General features: G+C 44.4%; 1 protein-coding gene across 47 annotated transcripts in view; it reads right to left on the minus strand.

The window, feature by feature from the left end:
• The window catches only part of KCNMA1 (potassium calcium-activated channel subfamily M alpha 1), a 766524-nt gene that overhangs the window by 465938 nt on the left and 282930 nt on the right, over window positions 1–17656 (minus strand). The gene's annotated exons all lie outside the window — the stretch shown is intronic.

A 17656-nucleotide genomic window follows, 5' to 3' on the forward strand; every position in this document is an offset into this window, starting at 1 on the left:
CTGTTCTGCCCAGGGATCATTGATGATCCATTGTCTCCTGCACGCACAGCCCAGAAACCCCACCTCCCCACCTGCTGCTGTTACCCTAGTTGACCTCCTGCCTCCCTGGGTGGCAGAATGGACAGCCCTGCCATCTGCTTCCCTCCCCAGAGCACCAGGCATGGAACACTGGGGATTTGTGGGGTCACCAGGCAGAGCTAGGAGAGTTTTGCAGTGGCGGGAACTAGCAGTACACTTGAACACATCCATGGGATCACAGCAAGGAGGCCAGAGGAGATAGGATAGGGATTCAAAGGAGAAAAACAAAACCACAGAAGTACACAGGTCTCAGATGAAAGCCACTTAATCAGCCTCATCCCATTTTCCAAAATTCAGACTAATACAGAGAAATACTGGACTTCTTTAGCAGTATCTATACTATAACACACATACTCACGCACCTGTGTGTTAATCTACTTAGACAACTTTTCGTGTTCTAAAGGTGAAATGCATGAAGAGCAAGTTCTTAGGTTCTTTTCTCTTTAAGCAAGGGGGACCCTTACATCCAACACATGCAACAGCTACTTAGTAAAATAAACACATGTTTTCATTCTGCTTCCTGCCTGGAGCTCCAGAATGGCCTCATCTGGTCAGGGAAGGTCTGGTTCTGCCAGCCCATTCCAGAAGGCAAATAGCAATGGTATAGATGGCACAGAGTAGGATGTGAGTCCTATACCTTGGATTGCCCTGGACAGAGGGCCTGTCGTCGTCTCTCTTTATGGACCAAATGCGTGAGAAACAGCTTGTATCAAGAATGGTCTTGCACATGCCTGTAAGTCCAGCACTTTGGGAGGCTTGAACCCAGGAGTTTGAGATCAGCCTGCGCAACATAGAGAGACCCATGTCTACCAAAAAAAAAAAAAAAGAAAGAAAGAAAGAAAGAAAAGAAAAAGAATGACCTGGCAAATAACCCACAGTCCTCTCAAAGCTACATCACTATAAACGAGTCACACACTTATAAATCAAAAATAACTTTGGTGCCTAAATTCAAACTAACACATTTTAATGGAATGGCAACATTTTTAGGCCTCAACTCATTCTGGGCTCAAAATAATAACTAGAACTTCATAGCATTTGCTCGTGGAACCCATATTCCTTGAGTGGTATCTCCCTAGGCAACAGCTCCAGTATATCCTGCATTAGAGGATATTTCAGATGAGATGCACTTGTGTTGCCTCAGACTACTACGGAGAGACTCCGCAGCTACTGAAGTGTTGCCTAATTGAGGATCTACTTTAGAGAGGATGTGAGTGTGATGGGTAATTGGCACGTTTTCCTGCTTCTGAGAGTAAGCTGTGCGCTCCTTGGGAGGTGAAACCCACTTCCTTGTCTCACTATGGCTTGAAGCACATAATAGGATTTCAGTAGATGCATTTGTTGAGTGAATAAATGAATAAAGAAACATATGAGGTGAATTACTGAAATAATAAGATCAAGCAAGCCCACATAGATTTGTTCACCTTCTTCACATGCCCCCTGCCTGCCCCAACCACACCTTCTCTCCTTTGCCTTGTTTGATTTTCCACCAGGCTGCTTATTATACTATCAGACATGTAAGCACTTTACTTGGAAATGTGTTTATTTTCACACGCTGTGTAAGGTCCAAAGGGCATGGATTTTTATCTCATTTGCTTACCACTCTACTCCCACCACCTAGAACTGGTCCCTAGCAGGAGTTCACTGAGCATTTTGTGGGGGAGTTCACTGTAAGACTCTTTAAGAATCACCCTGTCTGTAAATATAAATGATGGAAGATGGTTTTGATCTGTGTATCAAGGGTCTTTATATATGTACATTAATACAAAATTAAGGTGTATTTGAAGACATTTTTTCTTAAAAAATGTAACCATTCCACCTTGCATTGTTTTCTTACAAAAATCTTTGTAATTTGGCCCCAATATACCACTTGAGCTTTATTACATCATCATCTTCTTCATTACCACAATCATCACTACCATCACCGTTATCATCCACAATTACAGAAAACATTTACCAACTGCCTGCTAAGTACAAGGCATTTGAAAATAGGTGTTTGGGGGACAGAAAATGAATGGGATGCTGAGGTCTCTGTTCTCAAACTGCCCATCTAATGCAAGCATTGAGACATATTTACACATGAAACATACACTCAGTGTCAAACAACAGGTTGAACCAGTGCTGTCTGACAGAAATACAATAATGAGAGCTATATAGCTAATTTAAATTTGTCTATTACTCATATTAAGAAATGAAAAATAAACAAGTAAAGGTAATTTTGATACTATTTTGTATAACCCAATATATCTAATATAATTTCAACATGTATCCAATATTTTAAAAGTTTCGTTAATGAGATATTATTTTTCTTAGTTTTGGAATGTGTATGACACGGCACATCTCAATTCAGGCTAGCCATATTCAAGTGTCTAACAGCCATATGTGGCTACTGGTCACACATTGGACCCTCAGGGTTAGACTAAAGGATTTTCAGAGTACTGGGGAGGGGAATATCTCAGCGGTCAGAGGAATGTGGAGAAGGTCCCATGAGAGAAGCCTCTCCCCTTCCCTCCTTTTCCTCCTCTTTCCTTCCCCATCTTCCTCCTCCTCCTGTCTTCATCCTTACGGAAGCACAAGTGGTATAGTTGCAGGGATACATAGGTGTCCCAAGAAAACCCTGGGCTTACCCACTGAGAGTCCCTGTTCCCCACAGCCTCTTCTCTTTCTCCTAGGCACAGCCAGGGAAGGTTAAATCCCATTCCATCGCTAATGAGAGATCTGGGTCTTTGCCCACAAGCACTAAAATAAGATTCCTCTGATCTTAAAAGAAAAGTGTATTTGGGCTTCAGGCAACCCTGGGGACTTGAAGTTGTTCTCAACCCTTGCATGCATCAGACTCACCTAGAGAAAATTTAAAAAGTAAAGATGCCACAAGCATACACTCCCAGATTCTGATTTAATTGGTTTAGAGTGAGGCCTAGGGACGTTGGCACCTTTTTAAAACGCTCCTAGGTGATTCTAATGTGTATCCAGGCCTGAGAACTGCTGGGGTGCAGAAATTGTAGGGTGGAGAAGAGGAAAGAGTGGCCAGTTGGCTATGATGCCATTAACCACAGCACTCAGCATCACACTTTATGTACCCTTTCTCATTGGATCCATACAATAACCCTGTGTGACAGGTACCACTAACCTCATTTTACAGGTGAGAAAACCAAGGCTCTAAGAGGTTAAGTGACTTTTCCAGGGTCACACAGTTAGCAATGGGCAAAGCAAGAAATTCAAGCCCGGTCAGGTCTGACTCCAAGACCCATGCTCCTCGCTTTGTATCACACCTCGACCCTCCACTTCATCAACCTTGCCCTCCATTTCCACTCCAGCAATCTTAGTTCAAGGTGAGAAACTGGGATGGGAATGAGAGGATGAAGAAAGCTAGGTGAGATGCAGTAATGGATACAGCAGTATGGATACAGCAGATGCAGGGGGAAAACAGTAATGGATACAGCAGATGCAGGGGGAAGTTGGGAAAAAAATAGTAATGGACCCAGCAGCAAGGCAGAAGCATCCTTCAGAGATGGCCAGCATCTTCCAGATATTTTTTTAAGTACTAGAGAGATTAAGTATTGGAAGGACACATCCAGGGGAGGGTGCTGATATTGACTACGAGACTTGTTTGGCATCATGACAAGGAGGAAGTGATAAGAAAAGTTGTCCCAGAAAATTAACCATTACCTAGCTTCCACAGAGGATCCTGCCCTAACCAACAAATAGGCTAGAAAGAAGGCTACAGAACCGAAGACAAAGAATAAAAGAGCTGTATGCAAAGATATGTTCTTTTCCCTAGGTTTCATACCCTGTGAAATCTCCAAGTAGTGAAAAATTAACTCAGTGCTTTAAAAAAAAAGAGGAAGATGAATGCAAAGAAAGGAAAAAAAGAATATCTGGCAATGTTGGAAGAGAAATCAGTCTTGCCTGACAGTATTTAAATTGAATGTCTGTGAGCATGGCCCACAATTTTTAGTGAAAGTAGAAGCTATTAACAAGTCGATGCACAAGATTAAAATTTAGAATGCTATTTTAATAATACCAAATTCTACTCAATTTCAAATGGCTGTCATTTTTAAGCTCCGCCAATTTGAGAACACTTGACTGATGGCATTGGGAGCTGAGTGATGGGAAGATTGAATTCGGCAGGTCCAGCTCAGCTGACACAGCCAGAGAGATGAACATTCATCCTCAAAGAACTAAGCAGACCAGGCTGATGGACCTCTTAGAATCTGTCTTCCCATCTGTAAAATGGGACTAACAATATCTGCCCTACTGAAAGGAACAAGTGTGATGAAGATGGATAAACCATTGTCAAAAGCATTGTGAAGGTCAAGAATGCATTGTGCTCCTGCTATGGGTAGAGCCCGTGCTAGGTCACCGGTCATCTCTTTCTGGAAGCTTCCCACACCTGCCAATTCTAGCTTAGAGAATCAACAAGTAGGTGGACTAGTCAGTGCTGGGATGAGAACATACTCAGGATGTTCCAGAACTCGGAGACAAGTCATCTGTCACTTCATTAGACCCACCACCTTGTAGGACTGGGAGTTTGCTCTATGTACCTAGCACTGTGCCTGGTATACAGTGAGTGGATCCTCAATAAGCATTTGTGGTTCCCTCATTCAACAGACTTTTGTCCCTAGTGTTTTGACTTTAATTGGGATGACAAATATTTAGCATAATATGAGTGACAAGCATAATATGAGTGACGGAGAGATCATCAGAACATTACAGAGAAAGAAGAAACACTAGGCTGGGCATGGTGGCTCATGCCTGTAATCCCAGCACTTTGAGAGGCCCAATGCCAAGGCCGAGGCAGGTGGGTCATTTGAGGTCGAGTTCCAGACCAGCATGGGCAACATGGTGAAACCCATTCTCTACTAAAAAATACAAAAAATAGCTGGGTATGGTGCTGCACACCTGAAATTCCAGCTACTCAGGAGGTTGAGGCAGGAGAATCGTTTGAGCCCGAGAAACAGAGGTGGCAGTGAGCCGAGATCACACCACTGCACTCCAGCCTGGGTGACAGAGTGAGACTCTGTGTCAGAAAAAAAAAATAAAATAAAATAAAATAAAAAGAAAAAGAAAAAACGAAAAGAAACAGAAAAATCATTTCAACTGGATATTGAAAAATCATTTATTATAATCACTGTGGTCATGTTTTATGCTGTTGACAAATATTTCCTGCTCTTCACATCCTAGGCATGCAGCAGGATTACATTTTTCTGCACCCTCTGAAGTTAGGTTGAGCCATGGGTCCTTACACTGGCCAATGAAACATCAGCAGAAGTGGCATATGTCCCATTTTGGCAGAAACTTTAAGAGTTGTGCACAATTCTCCATGTTTCCTTCCCGCAGTATGGCAAATGGAAGTTAAAATGAAGAATCTTGGGGGGAAAATGGCTCCAGAAGCAGGGGTTTCAGTACAACCTATACAGAACATAAAGCACGAGCAAGAAATACACCTTTGCTGCAGAATCCGACTGAGATTTGGGGGCCATTTTATTGGTGCCTCTCTTTACTAATACAATCATGTCAGGAGGAGCTCCAGCAAAGTATCTGTAAAGGAAGGGGTGAGTGAGCCTGAAGGCTCTTGAGAGTGAAAAGGAAACAGGACTCGAGCCTCTCTTTGGTCACAGACTCAGCTACCTTCTTTCAGAGATTTCCTCCACAGGGATACGCTGAAAATGCCACTCAGGTTTTAGAAGCCTCTGAGTGAGGAGCCCCAGACTCCTGCCTTTTATATCCCTATCTCCCGCCCTCGTGCCTTCTGGAAATGGTGCTAAGTATAGCTGGGCTGGATCCCTGGCTCAATACTGCATCACAACCAGAGCCTGGGGAATAAACATGCCAGGGTGGGGCTTTTTCTCTTTGCCCAGGAGGGCTCTGCCTCCATCTCTCTCAGCTCTCAGGGAAAATCCTCCCCTGCAGCCAGAGGCCCTTACAGACCCTAAGCCTCTGCTCCTGCTCTTCTCTGGCAGGTGCTGCCTCCCCTTCTCATCTCTGCATCTGTCTGTCCTACAGAGCTCAGTTCACACCCCATCTCCTCCAGGGAGGACCACTACAGACTCCAGCCTATTCTGCACTCATCCTGCAAGCTCTGAACCCATCTGACATTCAACCATGCCCTGTCATTAGAATAGTGCTAGCTCATTCATCTGGGCAGGCTGGATCTCTTCAAAGGAGTGGGTAACCCCTAAATCTTGATGATGTCATTTGTGAAATGAGGCCCTTGCTCTGACCACACAGAGCTGCAATTGGGCATCAGGTGAGTTGTCAGACCTAAAGCCCCTATCTTGGTGCTGAGTACATAACAGGTGCTCAAGAAATATGAGACTCTTCTCAATTCCCTTTGTCTACAAGACAGTTTGACAAAGTGGGACCAGCTCTTCTCCTCCCCCAGTAAGCCCAGATGTGTCTCTGGAGATGTGTCTCATGCACGTATTCTCAGTGGGGGCAAAGTCTCCTCCGGGATGGCAGACATTGAAAAGTGGAAAAACCTCTTACTTCCTTTATGTATAAACACAGATACATATAAAGTACACACACAGATATACAATGTACCTGTGGTATTAAAATCTCATGGAGAGGGGGTAAGGAAGTGATATTTTTTAATGCTTAGAAAAGCTCCATAGGTGTGCAATAAAGGGGGGGAAAACGCAGGTTCTTCCATGCCCATCTCGGCTGAGAGTCTTATCACTTGTCTCTTATATTTCCTCCCTTGTGTCTCTTCCAAATCAATAAAGTGATATTTTAGAAAATTCTGCCAAACCCACATTCCTCCCTCCTCCACCACCTTCCCAGCCTCTCTGCTCCTGTGCTCATCTAATCTGCTGCCTTTCCTGGGATGTGAGCCTTGCAATCGGCTACAGGGAAAGCAGGCATTGGAGAGCTGAGAGACTCCAGTCTTGGTTTTCCAGACACAACAGATGTGACTGTGTTTATACCTACCCCCAGCAACACCACGGTGAAGCAGAGCTAGGCACTCCTGCCTCACTCTACCTCCCCACCACCCAACTTGACTCAGAATGGTGCCTCAAGTCGAAGACCTGCCTGCAACTCCCAAGAGAACTAAATGTTTCCCTCCACTAGGGGAGGGTTACTGGTGGGTTTGGGTTTAGGCTGGTTTGTTGGAAGGTGGCAGACACTGCAGTCTGGCTCACTCAAAGTGGAGTCCAACCTTGCCTGTCCTCGAAGACGGAAAGCTGAATAATCACCTTCCAGTCTCCCATGCAGCTATGGGTGGCCACGCCACATATTCTGCAGGGGAAGATGTCTGATAAAAAGCAGGAGGGAACAGCTTAACCTGATATTGCCCTTCCCCCTTTTCTTTCTACCTTGAAATGGACCCAAAGTCTGAAGCTGCCCATCTGTCTTGCAGCCATGAGTGAAAAGCCAAGGAAATCCTGACATCCTACAGACGCTAACCTTGACATGATGTAGCAGCAGCATTAGTGCCAGAAACCCCTACATCTAGACTTCTAGTTGTAGGAAAAACGCTTTTCTCTCTGTTACATGCAGCCCAAGGAATTCTAACTAACACAGAAGTCAAGAGAGACAGGTATAATCCTTACCCATCTGACTTCCCTGGAGTCTGTTTATAAACACATCTGTACTACAAAACAGAATGACTAGTGCTTCTCAATGTCCAGGGTGCAGGGAGACTCAGAGATGCTCTGCCATGCTTTAGGTCCCAGGGTCATGGCCTCTCTGCAGGAGGTTAAGCACATGGGCTTTGCAGTCAAATTGACCTGGATTCTAGTCCTAACTCCTCCACAAAAGCTATGTGATCTTGGATACTTCACCATTCTGTATGTCTGTTGTTTTCACTGTAAAATGAAGTTGACAACAGCACTTATCTCATAGAATTGTTGCAAAGATTAAATGAGATATGTCACATGTTCATCTCAGTGCCTGGCACATACTACCTTCTCAATATGTGTTAGCTGTCAAGACAATTTTCCACTTTCCCTTTCTGGGTCTAAGTCCTTCTGTGAGCTTGTCTGTCTCATTTCCCAATTATTTCTCAGGGTTTTCTCATTTCCTTGTCTCTCTAGCTCTTTCCTTCTCCTTTCTCTGTTTCTCCATCTCTCTGCATGTGTCTCCATTTTTTCTGGCTTTTTCTCCCTCCTCCCTCATTCCCATTCAAGTTTACGGTGGAGAAACACAGCAATTTGCCTAATTTTCCCAAGTTTCTGAAGACCACATCTCTGGCAGGCACAGCACCAGGTTCAGCACAGGGCAGGGTCAGGCTCTTTTGGAAACACAGGCTCTTACAGTAGCCACTGGGTTAGGCTGAGGCTGTGGGCTCAGGGATCCAAGTGGGACCCTTTAATCTTGGTCTTCAAACCTCAACAAGGCTGGAGTGGACTCCTTTGAGGATGGAGGTTCCTAGATGTGTCCCGTGTCCCAGAAGGCCCAGCAAGGGCAGCCAGGAAGGGCGGGAAAGGGTCCAGAGGTTGTGCCCTGCTCAGTCTCTGCGTCTCCTCAGATCCGATCAAAAGACCAGGGCTTTCTGGAACCTCACTACCCCATTGCCCCATCGGTACAGGGGTCTCTCAAGCAAACTGACTTTACCATTGGGAATTAACTGGGGACAAGAAATGTGTCAACTCTAAAAATGAAACAACAAATAACTCCAAGGAAATGGTTAAGGAAAGGTTGGTTGGCTTGTTTTCAGAAAAGGTGCTGATGGAATCCTATCCTCTCCCAGGTCAAGAGAAAGCCCTTCCCAGGCTCTCAGTCACAGTTCCTTGGATGTGAGTCTGCTGGATCCCTTTGTGTTCTGAAATGCCTGTGATGGGAAGGGGAGGGGAGGGTGACATGATCTCCTGCCAGGAAAAGTTGCTGAAGGTTGGGGCTGGTGACGGGGGTAGTGAGAGAGGGATCTGCCTCAGGAATCATGTCCACTTCATGACTGGCTTTATCGGCTGGGTCTAAAAGCTTTGGAAGGAAATGCTGGGTCCACCACCAGCTCCGTTCTTGCCTCCCTTTCTGGTCTGCCCCAGGATTCCTTGGCAGAACTGGGAATTTGGCATAGCAGGGACAAACTCTTCTCTCAAGATGCTTACTGTCCCAAATGCAAAGCAAGACCTATGTGCATAATCCTAACCCACCATGGACAGACCCCTCTGCCTCCACAGCACCCAACTGACCCCTTTGCTGAGGGAGGCAAGTCACCAACAATAACCCACAACACTTGCCCTGCACTGATGCTGCTTCAGACGACTTTCCTGTGTCAACCCACTGACATCCTTGCAGCTGCACCGAGGGACAGACTCCTCTTTCCCCATTTTACAAATGTCATGGCACATGGGAGTTAAGCGATATGGTCAAGGTCATACAGTTAGAAATAGCAAAGACATGTTCCAATCTAAGCAATAACAACAGCAATAATAACAGCAACAGCAAAATAATATTAAGATATTTTAATGATAAAAACATGATGTATCATTTATTATATGCCAGGCACATACAACTGCTTTGGGTTTATTAGCTCATTAAATCTGACACCTACCCTGTGAGGTAACTACTATCATTCATTGTCCCTATTTTACAGGTAGAAGGGAAGGTCAAGGGAAATTCAGTCATTTGCCCAAGGCCCTGAGACCATAAGGGTGTGGATTCAGGGATGTGCATGCTGCAGTGGCTAAGGCCTGTGACCTTATGGGAGAGCTGACCATCCAACCCCCAGCTAGATTCCTACAAGCCCCAGGAGTAAGAAACACTCCCATGAAGAATCAGCTCAAGCTCACCTCCAGGCTGAGACAAAGGATCACTAAGGAGTGGCCACCACACGAATGCTTCTTGGTCTTACAAAATATGAAAGGTGCTATTATCAGAAGCCAAGCCTGCTTGCAAACTACAGAGGTGACACGAGGTAAATTCATTTACTTCCTGTCAAGAGAAACTCAACAAGGGTATAATCAGAAGCTAATGTGTGTGCTGTGATTGGGCCCATCACAGGGTGGCACATAATTGAACAAGTTCTCCATGCCTGGAGGAGCAGAGCCGAGCCCCATCACTGCGAAGTGTCACTCATCTGGCCAGCACATATTGGTTTTTAATAACATTATGGAAATAACACTGCAGGGCTGTGGAAAGGACAGAAACTTGAGGGGCAGGGCCTCACCAGGTCTCTGAGAGCTTCGACCTTGAGAAAGAACCTTCGGGCCCCATCCAGAATAGCCACTTTCCTCAGGGATCTCTCCTGTAGGCTTTGTGGATTTATGTCTCCTGGGCTTGAGGAACAGGGCTTGGTGTGGCTGAACCTTCTTGCTGAATGGATCCCAGGGGACCCCAGGTGAGCATCGAAGCCAGGTTCTCAAGAGACTGAAGGGGGTTGGGGCGTTACCAGATAGAAGACAGGTCCTTTGCTTCCCCAGTAACTGCTGACAATGGTAATACCGCCATGGCCCCTACCATGAATCAGATAATTTTCTGAGGACTTTATGTACATTAACTCATTTAATCTGAAAAACAATCCTATGTGATAGGTATTGCCATTGTCCTGATTGTATAGATAAAGAAATTGAGGCACAGAGAGGTGAATTTATCTAAGATCACACAGGTGGGAAGTTGTGTTTGAGCCCAGACAGTCCATCATCCTAACCATACTCCCTACTGCCTCAATGAGCTGACACAGCCCAGCCCTGATAAAGGGGGTGGCAGCGGGGAGGGGGATGAGGTGCCTTCCTGGCTATTGGCATTCACTTCATTCACATTTTTATCAGGCACCTCTTTCTAGCAGATACTGCTGTAGGCACTGAGGATACAGTGGAGTATAAATAGATAAGAGTTATATTCTAGCAAGGAGACACAAATCCCATATAAATGTACAAATAAGACAATTTCAGAGACTGGCAAATACAATCAAGAAAATAAAACCAGGAGGTCATAGTGATCATGGCAGAAAAAGGTAAGGAAGTTATTTTAGAGAGGAGGTAAAGGTAACTTTAAGACCCAGAGACAACTGTTGAGGAGAAGGCCTACCCAAGACTGAATAATTAATGTGTTATGAGGTTTTCAATCACCTACAAAATACAGGAAGGAACCAGTCATTGAGGCTCTTGAGAAGCCAAGAAGTTAGAGACCTATGAAGACAAAGGCAGCCTGGGCTCTGCTCCACCTGCCCACTCGTGGGCCTAGCCATCAGAAACTCCGCCATCTTGCACTGCAACCCTGGAAGCTACAGTCTCTTCAGTGCCATCAGGAAAGACAGCGACTGCACTGCCACACTTGGGCATCCCCTGCCCCAGTCCAGAAGTGATGTACATCTCTTAGCACCTCATGTCCTGCTAACAGTGGAAGCTGGAAATTTACAGGAGCAATTGGAATATTCGTAAGCCTAACTGCCTCGGCCACCGGCCCACAAGGGACACTAATGGAGACAGCAGAGTTGAGTGAGAGCTCACGAGCTAAGAGGTGGAACCCAGCCAGGCTGAGTAGAAAGTAAGCCGTGGACAAGCAGGAAGTTAATAGGTTTTTCCAAATGAATGGCCCTTAATTTCAATTCATTGAGAGGTGAGGGATCAGGTGAAGGAAGCGAGGTGAAAAGGAGGATTAATCCATCCATCAAAGACCTTGGGTACTGAAAACATGAAAAGATGAATTCATTTGTGAGCCATAATGATTCACTACCATGAGAAATAATTATCTTGAAGCTTATTTGGTCCCAGAATCAATCTTTATTTAACCGTACTTATTTTTGGCGGCTCATCCTGCTTGCCTCTCTTGGAAACTGAAGAAATGCTTTCTCTATTTTTTTTTTTTTTTGTAAATTCCAAAGACTTGCATATTTCATATTTTTCAACAGAATGATCTTTGTGAAGACTGACTGTCTTCCCTCTTCGTTGGTCCTCTCTATCATTGGACCTCACCCGTAGTAATCACTCACTCCACAATCATCTTCTCTTGTTTCCTGCATAGCACTCATCACTACCTTAAAGTATTATTTATTGATTTATTATTTTTTTATAATCTGACTCTTCCACTGGAATATAAGGTGGGTAAAGACAGGGACCTTGCCTGTCTCCATTGGCCATATCCCCGACACCACACCAATCAAGCAACAGACTAAGGACATAGCTAAATAAATGAACAAAAAGATACTAATAACAATCACATGTTAGTCTTCATAACAATCTCCATTTATTCTTTTTGATTATTGCCATGTTACAAATGAAAAAATGGAGGCAGAGAGAATAATTAAGTAACTTGCTCAAGGTTATACAGATATTGTAAAACAGCCAGGATTTGAACCCAGGGAGTTTGGCTAGAGGTTCCATGTTTTTTTGATATAAATACTTAAGAAACATTTGTTGATTGAATGAACAATAAATAAATGAATGGCCCCCTTGGGTTTCCTGCCTTCTTTCCTGGGGTTATTTGCTTTCAACTTTCACTGGACCCTCTATGTGTCAGACATGGTCTGAAATTCTCTTCACACATTATTCAGTTGAGGGTAGTCTCATCTACCATCTCTCCATGGCATCGGTCCCAAGCCTGGTACTTAGAACTGCCCCACATTTTCAGGCTCCCCTCTTTGCCAGGGGGTGCCTCCCTAATCTGGAATCATGGACTGAGTACCTTCAAAAGAAAAATCAAACCAAAGATCAGGAGGAGATACTTCTTCCTTAGTGGGTCTAGAAGAACCTGGCCTCCCTCACCCACTCTGCCCAGAAAATGAATCCCAGAGAGGAAGTTACGGGTTTCGTACTTGTGTTCACCCATCAACCCAAGGGACAAATGCCAAAATAGAATGGCAGAGAGGGAAGGAAGGAAGTATTTTTCCTAATTAATTGGCTCTAAAAGTGGAAAAGAACCAAGTTGGGTTATTATAAAAGCATCAACACCCAACACAGGTCTTTGACTGCCATGCAAATACCCCGTACTTTCACCATGCAGTTCCCATGGTTCACTCTGTTGTGATGTGACTGTGCATGTTTCTACTTGAACCCATTGAACACAGCTTTGTGCTTGAACTTGAACAATGCCTGGGACACAGTTGGTGCTCAATAAATAATGATGGGATAAATGAATGAGGGATCCCCATTCTCCTACCTACCTTGGCCTTGTCTTCATCTCTCACTTTCTCGACTGCCAGGTAACACCTAGCTCTATCCCCTTGAACCATCCAAGTCTCAGACACATTCATGTACTGACTGACCTTGAATACATACTCCCTCCCTGAAAGGGATGCTTCCCGGGACCCTGCATCATGGAAAATAGGAATATCACGGGAAACGCTGCTTTAATTGAACAGTGGAATCTATGCTAGTCTTCATGACGAACCTTGAAACACAAGAGTGCTGCAGTAACCATCCTTCCTGAATTGTGGAACTTCACAGACTCAGGTTAGCCCCAAGTGATGCTCTGCTGAGCAATTTAAAACCCAATCATGCAAAGCCAAGTGCTCTCATGTTTGAGAAACAAAAACATTTCAACTTCTCAGCATATCCAAATCAGTACTCCCTTAACAACCCACCTTGGTTCTTCCCCTTGATTCTGAAAGCCAATTTAGTAAGAAAAGCACATTAATAATCTTGCCCTCTCACTGGCCTTCCCTCCCTCCCCGCTATTCCAGTATCTTGCAGCTGGTACCTCGGGTCATTTGTTTTGTTTTTGTCCCTTAGGTTGAAGGGCGTGCACAGTTTTGAAACTGCTAACTAGAGTTTATATGGAAAATTCAGATTAGAAACAAATTCAAATGCACTCTCTCATTTTCCTGTAATACACTCGGTTTCTTCCCCCAATCAACTGGAAGACTTGCTGGGTACCTCCTCATTGTGCCCTGTAGGAAAGTGTCTTTCTGGTCACCTTCACTGTTAAATAAATAAACAGACTCATTGGGGTTGCTGTGTCCTGTGTTATTGGCACAGACTCTGACCCCAGCCAAGCATGCACATATCAATGGGCCACCATCTGTGGCAGAATTACTGGACCCAAGACTGAATTTGATGCATCTGTCCTCGTGAAATGGCATTATACTTCTGCCATATTCTTCTGGTTCAAGAATATTGTCCTCAAGCCCAAGGTACAGCCCTGTCCAGCATAAATATGATTGAAATGCCCATTGCCTGACTGCCCTGCTGACCAAGAAACATGGCCAAGTACAGAGTCTGCAAGCATCATGCATGTGGGTCTAAAGAAGAGGAAGGGGGAATGTGTTTCCAGAAAGTAAGGTTGCCAAGGTTTGAATCTCAATGTCACAATCCGGCTTTACGATCTTGGGTGAGTCACTTAATCCCACAGAGCCTCAGTTTCCCCATCTGTAAAATGAAGAGTACCAATGTCCTGGTGTGTTGTGAGGATTACGTGAGATCATTTGCGTAAAACACCCTAGCAGAAAGCCTGATACAGTGTCATTGGGAGCTAAGATTTACCAGCACTCATCATATACCAGGCCTTGTGCATGAACCCCACCTACATTATGTCATTAAGTGTCACTGCATGCATAAGAAATGGGTGTTACCATCCTTATGTTACAACAGAGAAGACTGATGGTTGGAAAAGTTAAGTAATCTGCACAAAGGCAAGGAGGTAGAGTTGAGTGAAATTAGGATTGGAACTCAGGACTCTCTTAACCACATGAAGAGAATCCAAGTGGAAGGTGCCTCCTACCAATGCTGAGATGGGGTTCGTGTCTGTGGGTCCCTGTCTGGGGCTGGTTGACAAGCAGCTTTAGAGAGATGCTTGGGTTTGGAGCCAGAGGCCAGGGTTTGACTCCCGTATGTGCTGTGTGACCCGGGGCCTCTTTACCGCTCGAGTGTGCTTAGCCTCCTTCCTCCATAAGACAAGGACAACTGCATCTTCCTTGTAAGACTATTGGGAAGATTAAATAAAACAATAGGGCCTTGTGACCTTTGACCTAAGGTAGAATTCTTATACTATCCCTTGCTCTATGACATGATGAGAAGACAGCACCAACACTCAGCAGTGTTAAAAGCTTTCAGCAAATAATAACGGATACTAACATAATGATAGCTACCATATATAGAATACATTATATTTCAGAAACTGTACTAAAACTTTAATTAAAGCACTTAATCCTCAATGCAACTCTATGAAGTGGATGTTTTTTATTATCCCCTTTTACATATGAGGAAACTGAGGCATGTAATGATTAGGTGACTTGCTCAAGGTCACAAAACTAAATGCTGAAAACTTGCGATTCACATGGTTGCATCAAAACTTTATTGAAAGGATTGGTCAATCCAAATGAACAACACATGTGGACTGTGCCCCACAGAAACAAGCATTTTAGTTTCACTAGAATCACTGGGATAAACAGAGGCAAGCTAACCCCTTTACTACAGGATTTCCATGGTATTTAATATGTAAATACAAGGAAACCATCAAGAGGGCGACAGAGTATGGAGCCTTCCCTGAGTTTTGAGGGGCAACAGTGTGCTCTGACATACGATTCGAGAGGTACCAAGTCTGAATCATTTACTCTAAATAGAACAGCCTCCCATTGGCTGTTGGAAACACAAAGCAAAAACCAAAAGAAGAGAGAAAGGAAAAGCGAACAGCCCATTGTCTTCCATCCTATATCTTTTGTCCTCTGATTCAGATCAGGAGAGGTGTGTCTGCCTGCAGACCTGGACACCCACAAGCCACATGCTGAATGAAGGCCCACGGAAGTCCCAAAAAAGATGGAACCAGGGAAAGGAGGTCAGCCTGGAACAGTCCTGGGAAGCTGAGGCCCAGCCCAGAACCTGCTGGAATCAACAGTCTTTAACATAACTGTGACATTCACTTGGGCTGCTGGGATCCGTCTTGAAAGAAGGTTTGTATATTTCTGCTCTTATTCCCAACAGGCTCCAGAAATATATTTCTGTAATTCTCTTAGCTGATAAGTATGAAAAACAGAATTTTAAATATTCCAGCAGGGACCTGACAGAACAGGGCCATGTTCATTAGCTGCTGAATTTCCCAATGACTCCTAGAAATTGACACAATTAGACAAAATTAAGTGCTTCTGTCCTGAGGATAGGCTGCCATTGTTCTTTAGGGCATATCTTTGCAAACGAAAGTGCTGGAATTCCACACAAAGCCACATCCCTCTCCCTCTCACACTCTTTCTCTGAGCAAATCTAAAATCTAGTGCCAAATTCCTTGGAGCTAATTCTAAAACCAGGAAAGCTTTTCGTAAGATTATAAAGATTGTATTGGCCTTTGAAGATGAGTCCCTTTGCTCGGCAACTTACTTTCTTAATGCAATCCTTGAATTCTCCTTGCTATGGTCTGAATGTTCATGCCTGCCTACCCCCAATTCATATGTTGAAACCTAACCACCAATGTAATTATATTAGGAGATGGAGCCTCTGGGAGGTGATAACGTCATGGAGACAGAGCGCTCATGAATGAGATTCATGCCCTTATAAAAGAGGCCATAAAAGAGGCTCCAGAGAGTTGCCTTGCCCCTTCCACCATGTGAGGACACAGCAAGAAAGTGCCATCTATGAACCAGACAGCAGGCCCTCACCAGACACCAAAACTGCTGGTGTCTTGACCTTGAACTTTCCAGCCTCCAGAACTGTGAGAAATAAATGTGCTTATAAGCCCCCCGAGTTTATGGTATCTTGTTATAGCAGGCTGAACAGACTAAGACATTCATCCATCCTCCCCTTGACTGGGCAAAAGGATAATATCATTTCCATTTCTATGGTGATTATGGAAACTCGGACCCAGCAAGTGGTTCCCAACCCACTGGGTGAGTAAGCAGGGAAACTGAGGTTAGGAAATGAACTCGGTTCCTTATCTCTCCATCTTTTTTCCCCTATAAGAAACTTATCAGCAGTTCTTTTGCATCTAGAGTCAATCAGAAAATCATTAGCCAAGGTCAGACAAGAAACCACAGCTTTGGTTTCTTTGATTTCAAGCCTAGAATAAGAGCAATGGAACTTTAAAGAGCATGGATGGCAGTAACTGTCTCTGAGAAGCCAGTCACTCAAACTGTCCAGGCCCAGAATCAACATTTATTTGGAAAAACTTGTTGCTGTCTATGTTTTTAAAGAGCTCTAAAACTCCAGTGAGTCTCATGTAGATCTATTTATATGCCCATTTCTGTTTTTTTTTTTTTTTTTTTTTTTTTTTTTTTGAGATGGAGTCTCACTCTGTCACCCAGGCTGGAGCATAGTGGCGCAATCTCAGCTCAGCTCACCACAACCTCTGCCTCCCGGGCTCAAGCGATTCTCCTGCCTCAGCCTCCCAAGTAGCTGGGACTACAGGCACCCACCACCACATCTGGCTAATTTTTGTATTTTTAATAGAGATGGGGTTTCACCATATTGGCCAGGCTGGTCTCAAACTCCTGACCTCAGGTGACCCACTGGCCACAGCCTCCCAAAGTGCTGGGATTACAAGCATGATCCACTGTGTTCAGCCTATATGCCCATTTCATAGGCAAGAATACTGATGCATAGGGCACACCACACTTTACAGGCACAAGAATGAACAAGTCTTTGGAGGATAACTATTTCTTGTGCAAGAATCAAATGCACCTGCTTACACTTCGTTTTATCTCTGGTGACAGCATGAGTGGCTGAGTGAGCAGGATGAATCTTGAGCCTGGGGTATAGACCAGAGCAGGGGC

Source organism: Papio anubis, chromosome 11 (assembly GCF_008728515.1).
Source record: "Papio anubis isolate 15944 chromosome 11, Panubis1.0, whole genome shotgun sequence".
In the NCBI taxonomy this organism is placed as follows: Eukaryota; Metazoa; Chordata; class Mammalia; order Primates; family Cercopithecidae; genus Papio; species Papio anubis.